We start from the raw sequence: 6186 nt of genomic DNA, 5'->3' as shown, positions 1-6186 counted from the left end.
ATTATCTTGCTTAATTACCTAGAGTTTTACTCTATTAGTGATTTTTGTGAAGTATCTCTCTTGCATGGGAGATTTTTGGCCAAGACTCCAAGTTTGACTGAATTTTGAGGTAGCATGTCCTATTTATAGCTTTTTTTGACACTCACAAACTCTCACAGGCTGAAACTGGCAGCTGCTTGAATCTCAAGCAGTCCCCAAGCTCAAGAAGGCACCATCTGCTACTAAATCCAGCTTGGCAAAGTCCAGATATTCTCTCTAAATACTTGGCTACTTTGAAAATCAAGCTTGCTAATTATGCTAATTCTTTGGGGTAATTTTCTCCCATGACCTAAGCAATTGTGCTAAGTCATGGAAATATGTTTTAGAATGGTAAGAATCAGGATTTTGATGATTTACCTAATAAAAAGAGGTCTGATGAGGAGGTCAATGTTCCCAAGAGAGCTAGAGCATCATACGACCATGGGTCAGGCCTAGTAGTAGGCCTATAGATGAAAGCATTCAGGCCCCAACACTGCAACAAATGCCCAACCAATCTTAGATGGGTCTTCATTATAATTTTAAGTTGAATAATTCAAGTTCTTTTTTAAGTATTAACATTACATACGTAAAAGAGTGGGTAAGGATTTAGAAAAGATGAATTTGACTGGAAAACAAAAGGCATCTTCCAAGAAACCAACGTTCACTTGTTTGTAAAATAGGAAAGAATTGTTTGGGTTAAGGCTGGTTGATTTAGGAAAGATATGATTGATCATCCTTAAAATAGTTTGTCTCAAGACACCTCCAACTCCTTGGTATATATATTGATGAATAATGATGGATTTTTAGCCACGGATAAGTCGGTTACCCCCATGAACGATTAGTCTCTACTTCGTCATGTCTTGATGCTTCTACATAAATTAGGATACCGTTTCTTATCCTAGGGGAGCCACCCGATTGCATGGGCAACTGGTTTGGCATATGGGCACCCCAAACTTTGGGTGATGGGTTTCCACCCGGATTATGAATAAGAAATGGGTGTTGTTTTTCACCCTTAGATGTGTTTGAGACAAGTGGGTACGGATCAGGGTTGTTAAGAAGTATCATAAGTGATTGTATCTTGTCTTAAGTTTAAAGATGTCTGTTTGCTAAATGACTTTTTGTATGCTGATTTTCAATACTTGTTTAAAGGAATCACTGTGTTTAGAAACTAAAAGGACTATTATTTTAAATGCTAAAAGAGTGTGGTAGTAATTAGAAAACAAGGAATTATGTGTGAGTGTGGGGTGGTAAGTGGAGATCAACTAAGGTTGTCAATCAAGGACAGGTGGACCTGATTAGTCAGGTAACTATCCATCCCGCACAGTAAAAACGTTTAGAAAACTTCTTCACTTGGAAGGGGAGTCCACCAATGGATGTGCCCTCACATCTGTTAGGGGAAAAAAAGTGTTGGTTGAGGATACCTTAGCCCAATTTGTGGAAGTTATAGGGCCAAAAGAGTTTTGGACTTTTTAGATGTTGTCTCATTTATGCTATGAGATAGAACTAGGTCTTCTTCTAGGGCTGTAGACCCAAGCCATTTTCAATGGTAAAGGTCTACTCTTTGGACCCTTCTCACTTAGAGACTCTAACTTTTAATAGGCCTAGAGACTTTTCAAGGACCCCATATTGACTTTGATGTCAACAGGTTGGGAACCTAATCGATTATATGTGAGTTGGGGTGGTAAGTGGGGATTGACTAAGGTTGTCAATCAAGGACGGGTGGACTTGATTAGTCATGTAACTATCCATCTCCGTGCACTAAAAACGTTTAGAAAACTTCTTCACTGTGAAGAGGATTCCACCAGCGATTGTGCCCTCACATCTGTTAGGGAGGGAAAGTGTGGGTTGAGGATACCTTAGCCCAGTTTGTGGACGTTATAGGGCCAAAAGAGTTTTGGACTTTTAAGATGTTGTCCCTTTTCCACTGTGAGACAGAAGTAGGTCTTCTTCTAGGGCTATAGATCCAAGCAATTGTCAATAATAAAAGTCTATTCTCTGGACCCTTCTCACTTAGAGACTCTGACTTTTAATAGGCCTAGAGTCCTATCAAAGACCCATCTTGTCTTTGGTGTCGTCGGGTTGGGGACCTCTCACTTGGTATCAGAGCATGTGTTTATTAAGGTCTTGGACCTAGGGAAAGGATTAAGATATTATAAAAATTGGGTTTTGACAAAAGAGATTAAAAAAATGTGTGTAATTGAAATGAGAAAGAGAAAGAGAAAGAGAAAATTGTCCCCATCTTTGCAAGAAGATTTCCATCAGGTCTGTCGCAAATTGATGGTCTCAACATTGGGTTCATGATGGCTTTCCTATCTCAATGCTATTCAATGCAAAAAAGCATGATGAAAAGGCTAGATCAGAGATTGTCACATCCCACTCGAAGGATCAGGTGGTCAAGATCTGGTGGAAATTTCTTCATTTTGATGTGGGAGAGTTAAAAGGTTTAGCACTAAATATGAAGAGACTCAAATGAGTTGAAGATCTTCAAGTGATTGAAGTATACTTTTTCATTGGAACAAAGAATCCAAAGGAAATCCTTTTAGTAGATGGTGCCTAAGTATCACAGAATCAGTGGATGTTTGATCAGGTTTCTAAAGTAATCTACCCAAGTAGACTTAGACCCATAGGTGTAGGCCCCAGTTTTAGTGGACCAAAAGATGTTGTATATTTTGATCCTATATCTGATCCACCCATAGTCCACAAGATTCTAGTATAGGCCTATCGTCACCCTTGTACATAGTAGGATCTTCATGGATTGTATTAGCTCTTGTACATACTATGGTTCTTATGGGTATGCTATAAGCAATTTTTTTAATGTTTTGGCAATTGTCTTCATCTAGTGTACAATTTGTTTTTTTTAGTATGAGATAATTTTTTTTCCACTAATTCAATCCCAAGGTAGTACTTGTGTAAATAGCCTTTACACTCCTACTCAAGAGAAAAAAATACTTCTAAAGCAAGTACAACTCCCTCTTCAAGGGAGAAGGACCCAATTTAGAGCAAGATGCCAAAGCATGGTTAGATGCTATGGACAACTATTTCAAAGCTGCAAGAACTGCTCAAGAAAACCAAGCAATGTTAGGCATGTTTCGTTTGAAGCAAAGATGCCAAACTTTGGTGGAAGCAACACTGCAGAGATAATCCCACCAGTAGTCCATCTTGGGAGAAAGTGAAGCAGGCAATGAAAGAATGATATCTCCCTCCTACACATCAGGCTATTAAGATGAATGAATTCTTTGATCTACGCCAGCTAGGGCTTTCATTGGAGGATTATTACACCAAGTTTGTGTCTTTACGATGCTATGCTCCCTAGATGACCATGGAGCAACAAATTTCCCTTCTTAAATCCATGAGTACGTACATCAATTTAAGATGCCCTTCTTAGAGCCAAGCCTCTTGTAATTGAAGGGACCAACTCTACCAAGAATTATAATGATTTTAATAACTTTAGGGAAAGAGCTAAGAGAACTTTTAACCAAGGATATCAACAACGTGGAGTAGCTGAACTTGGAGTAGACCTTCCCAAACATTAGGTTCTATGAATGCAATCAAATGGGACACTATAGGAATAACTGTCCACAAGAGCAAAACCTTGTAACTACTGCTAGAGACATTCCTCAAACTCATATAAATCAAGAAGACAATCTAAGAGGAGGTAGAAATGGAAGAGGGGGCAGAGGAAGAGCAAGAGGAGCAAGAGCTTACGCGGTCATGGAAGAACCAACTTTAATGAACAAGGAGAATGAAAGAGCCACTCGTTTGGCCACAATTAGCAATACTAGAGCTCAACAACAATAGGCAGTTTTGTACTACTATAAACCAATAATGTAAAAACTTTGAGTTACTTATATATTATAATGGTATACATTATTTTATTTTTTAAATTACTTAAGGAATCTAAAGTTAAGTTAGTACTCATTCAAGAAATTAATGGTAGATCTAGCAAATGAGAAAGAGGTTCTCGATAAGAAGGTAGATTTCGAATCTTAAGAATGAGATAGTTATCCAAAAACCAACTCACATTCCTTATGCACAAGATATCCTTCCTTGAAAAATGACCTAGATATGGAGATATTAATGCATGAGACTGATAGGAATCCAAAATAACTATTGGTATGATGCCTCTTAAAACCTTTTACATATTGTTGGTCAACCATGTTAGGGCACAGAGGGGGTACCTCTAGTGTAGTGGCAAAAACTTGTGCCGAACACAGTTTGCTCAGAATGGTAAGAACACGCCGAGCATGTTCAGATTGGCAAAGCTAGAATACATAATACTTGTTGAATATTGATTTCTCTAAATGGTCAGTTAGACCAAGCACATTGACAAGGTGGATAATATCATTGGTTTGTAAAGGTTTTTAAGATGGGCTCAATCCCGAGAGTTTCTTGGATAAATTGAGTAGCAAGTAGTTAGTAATGCTAAAGTAAGGAATTGTGGGATCTCAAAATAAGTCTTGAGGAAAGATAAAGAAAGTTATTAGAAACAAATAAATTAAGGATCAACTAGTTGTATGAAAAGATGAACGTTGATTGCTCTAAATGGTCAGCTAGACCAAGCGCGTTCATGTTTTCAAGGTGGATATATGGATCTCTTATGAAATGGATTTAACCTGATTTTTTAGGGAATACAATTGGTTGTAAAGGTTTTTAAGATGGGCTCAGCACCAAGAGTTTCTTGGATAAATTGAGTAGCAAGTAGTTAGCAATGCTAAAGTAAGGAATTGTAGAACCTCAAAATAATTCTTGAGGAAAGACAAAGAAAGTTATTAGAAACAAAGAAATTAAGGACCACCTAGTTGTATGGAAAGATAAACCCCTAACTCTAGTTGAGATGAGGACATATCAAATTCTTAAGTTGGGGTGATTGTAAGGTTTCCACCTTTTCAGCAACGGAGAGATGAATCCTAAACTTTATAGTGAGAGCACTGGACATACAAACTGGTAACCACTATCTCAAAAGTAGAGAAAATTGGTATTTTTGGAATCTTACGCACGACAAACCTATGGGTAGAAATTTTTACAACCAAATTTGAGCAAAAATCGACCTCGCTATCCTCTCTGAAAGTTTTCACTACTACTTTAAATTACTAAAATAATTGAAAAGTTTTAGTAATAATTAAAGCTAAAGGCTTTACCTTAACCTCCTAGATACTTACTAGATGTTTACTAGATATTTACCAGATATAAAAAAGCATAAAATTCATCCTAAAATGGTAAAATTGAGCAACCAAGTTGAGCAGGGGAGGCCATCATTGACCTACTAGGGACACATTTAGTAGCAAGTATCACTAGAAAGTTAAAGGGCTACCTTGGGCTGCAAGGAACTGCTAAATGCAAGCCATGAGTGCCAAAAACCTATAAATAGACCCCCTATACTTCTCAGTTCCAGTCAGACTCAAAGTGCTGGCCAGAAATCTCTCGTGCAATTAAGATCATAAACCACGAGGGCATCCCCTCGAGACGTGGGAAATATGGTATCCTTGTGGTAAGTATTGGCTCACTGTCTGGGTACTACGTCCGTATTGTGGCAATTCTAGTATCCTTATGGTGAGTCAACTTCCCTTCCCCTTTCCAAAAAAACATATGGGCATCAGTCGATAAAGTGGCTATATGATACTCGTATGCAAGCCATTATACTCGATCAGTAACGCGGCTAATTGAGTGTCGCTTGTTAGAAGCATCTATTTTTGCATAAATGTGGCATTTAGGTCGTTAACTGAGCCGTACAAACGCCATATAGTTTGTATGTGCATGTGCAGTTAATTTTTTTAAATATTAAGTATATGAGATACTTGGTTGGTAACGCGACTGTGAAGAGTATTTTATACACAAATGTTTGAATTGTTCGATATTGTTGTTTTTTTAAGTGTTCTTATGAAAATATATACTAGCTAATCATATTCAAAAGAATGCTTTATTCATCAATCATCATCGCTATTTTAAATTCTACCTTTACATAAGTAATATTCACACTATGTTATTTCTCTATGTAAAAAAGTATATGTACACAATTTGCATGTTAAATGTTCAATTTCATGTTTTTAAAGAGCAAGACGTTCTTTGCAATTTATGATTGGTTTGTATATTTTCAATGTTTTAATTGAGCTAAAATAAAATTGGCAAAATGTACATCACGATGCATGTATCTTCTAAGAGGCGTTTTTT

This window comes from Adiantum capillus-veneris, unplaced genomic scaffold, assembly GCF_014529385.1.
Source record: "Adiantum capillus-veneris isolate H3 unplaced genomic scaffold, ASM1452938v2 Hic_scaffold_737, whole genome shotgun sequence".
Taxonomy (NCBI): Eukaryota; Viridiplantae; Streptophyta; class Polypodiopsida; order Polypodiales; family Pteridaceae; genus Adiantum; species Adiantum capillus-veneris.
The sequence above is the reverse complement of the archived record's forward strand: the minus strand, read 5'-3'. Positions refer to the sequence as shown.